The following is a 2,706-nucleotide window of genomic DNA, read 5'->3' as shown; positions in this document are numbered from 1 at the left end:
GAACCGATGTTAATACATCCAGCATTTTTCTGTATTTGTAGACAGTTATTTTTGAATTATTTTCTATGTGATGTGTTATTCTAGTTGGTAATGGCACAATTTTGTTCGATAATTCTTAAATATTCTATTCTAAACAAAAAATGCAAATTGGTTAAGGTTAAAATCTTGAGATAACGACCCATCCCTTAAAAAGTGTGGTGAGGTATCGTGTCTCAAGAAATGCAAATTGACTTGACATGTCCTCTCATAATTGAAAGTGTTGCCAAATCATGGAATTCTATTTACTTTTTCAGGTTTCTTCCAATTGAAATGGAGTCGGATTGCTTCTTCTAATTGGAATATATTCCTACAGATATCAATGAATGCGTGACTTCACAACCCTGTGTTGGAATATGTACGAATTTGCCAGGATCGTATAATTGTTCATGTCCAGAGGGATCCCAAGGAGATGGAAGAAAAGATGGCAAGGGTTGTACTCCTATCATCCATGAAAAGAGGTTTCGCTCAATTGACATTGTGCTAGGTCAATAAGTCGTACACATTGCTCAAACCTTTTCATCATATAAAAGCTTCTTTTTATCTTGTAATTCATTCACATTCTTTAAATGTTGTTATTATGTCATTGTTCCAGCTTCTGCTGTTAGTTATCGACATTTTTCGAATGTAAATCTTTCTCTGAGTTAGTTGTGTCCATGAATTAAATTGATATTATATACATGTATTGTCATCTCAAGTTATTCAACTCGATATTAACAAATCAACCACTTGTTCTTTCGTTGTTGAAAAGAATCAAGCACGTTTTATCCACTTGATGCATTATATTATTCCTGTTATCAAAAGATACTCTCAGCATAACTATATATTTAGGTTTATTTTGCTATTATCAAGGTTTGTCTTAATACAAAAGCTTCAAGTTGATGGAGGAGAAAAGAAAATAGGACAGAGAAGTAATTAACACAAGATTGTTTGAGCAATGAAAAAGAAAGAGTTAAGCATATTTCGATTCTTTTTTTCCCCTTTTCTTGGGAGTGTGAACCTTATGTAGGGTGATGGACGACTGGTTTGTTTGTACGCCGAATGTGACGTCTTTTCCTAGGTGTGAGCATAAGCTTCCTGTTGGTTCTTTTGGTCGTTTCCTGGTTATATTGGGGGCTGAGAGAAAGAAAGATCAGCAGACAGAGAGAGAAGTTCTTCCTAGAAAATGGGGGCCGCCTTATGTTGTAGAGACTTCTTTCTGAGCACGAAGGCTCCGTTGAATCGGCAAGAATATTCACCGACGAAGAGCTCCAGAAGGCCACAGACCACTACAATGAAAGCCAAATCCTAGGCCAAGGAGGCCAAGGAACAAGTATATCGAGGGATCTTACCGCAGACAATACGGTTGTCGCCATCAAGAAGGCCAAGATTTTGGACCGCGAGTCAGTCGAAGAATTCATCAACAAGCTGATCATCCTCTCCCAAGTTAATCGCCGCAATGTGGTTAAGCTAATCGGTTGTTGCTTCGAGACAGAGGTCCCCTTATTAGTCTATGAGTTTGTGAACAATGGCACCCTTGCCGACCACATACACAAGTGTGGCCATGAGTCCACATTATCCTGGAGGGCTTGTCTGCGCATTGCGAGGGAGACTGCAGGTGCGCTCTCGTACTTGCACTCCAATGCATCTGCTCAGATTTTGAACAGAGACATAAAGAGCACGAACATATTGTTGGATGAAAATTTCACTGCAAAGGTTGCCGATTTCGGAGCCTCCAGGCTAGTCCCCCTCGACCGGACGCAGCTGACCACACTGGTTCAAGGCACCCTCGGGTACTTGGACCCAGAGTACTTCTACTCGAGCCAGTTGACTGAGAAGAGTGATGTCTATAGCTTCGGGGTCGTGTTGGCTGAGAGCTGACCGGACCGAGGGCCTTGTCCTTCGATCGGGCAGAGAATGAGAGGAACTTGTCCTTGTATTTTACTTCTGCAATAAAGGGCGAGAGGTTGTTCGAAATCATTGACTTGAGGGTGCTGAATGAGGGGAACCCTAACGAGATTAAGGAAGTCGCGATGCTGGCGAGCCGCTGCCTGAGGGTGAAAGGGGAAGATTGGCCGACCATGAAGGAAGCGGCAATAGAACTGGAGGGACTGATGAGGGTGATGGACAGGCATCCATGGGTGAATTAGAGCTGTGACCTTGAAGAATCCGAGCATTTGCTTGGTGAGAGATCAAGCGAATGTGATGGCATCCTCAAAAGCAATGCATCAGGAAATGATGATAGCATAAGCAACCAAGTGCCCTTCGAAATTGAAAGCGGAAGATGAGACTTCATGGCAATATTGGCCCTTGTACTATTTTTCTTTTTTCTTTCTTTTTTTGTCTCTTTAGTTGCTTGTTCTATGTGCTCAAAGTTCAGATGCTGCGTCCAAATAAAGTAATTGCGCTCCATATTTGTGTAACATAACATTCGGACGATATTTGAAAAATGGAAGGTGCCAGAAACATTCTCAGGCTTCTATATAATTCAACCACCGAGATGGAGGATGTTGCTATATTTGAAGTTGGTTAGGAGATGATTTGGTTGAATATTTTTTTTGAAGAAGATAAGCAAGGAGCAGGATAACAAGGTTATTTTCTACGACATTCAAAGTGCTGTTTGTCTTGCAAAGAATCTAGTATTTCATTCAAGGACAAAAGACATTGAGTTAAAGTATATCAAATTTGTCC

General features: G+C 40.9%; 1 pseudogene; it reads left to right on the top strand.

The window, feature by feature from the left end:
- Positions 1-1,049: 1,049 nt before the first annotated feature.
- On the top strand, positions 1,050-2,355 carry LOC120294560 (annotated as a pseudogene).
- The last annotated feature ends 351 nt before the right edge of the window (positions 2,356-2,706 follow it).

This window comes from Eucalyptus grandis, chromosome 6 (assembly GCF_016545825.1).
Source record: "Eucalyptus grandis isolate ANBG69807.140 chromosome 6, ASM1654582v1, whole genome shotgun sequence".
Taxonomy (NCBI): Eukaryota; Viridiplantae; Streptophyta; class Magnoliopsida; order Myrtales; family Myrtaceae; genus Eucalyptus; species Eucalyptus grandis.
Note: the sequence above shows the minus strand (reverse complement) of the source record. Positions and strands in the feature narration are given on the sequence as shown.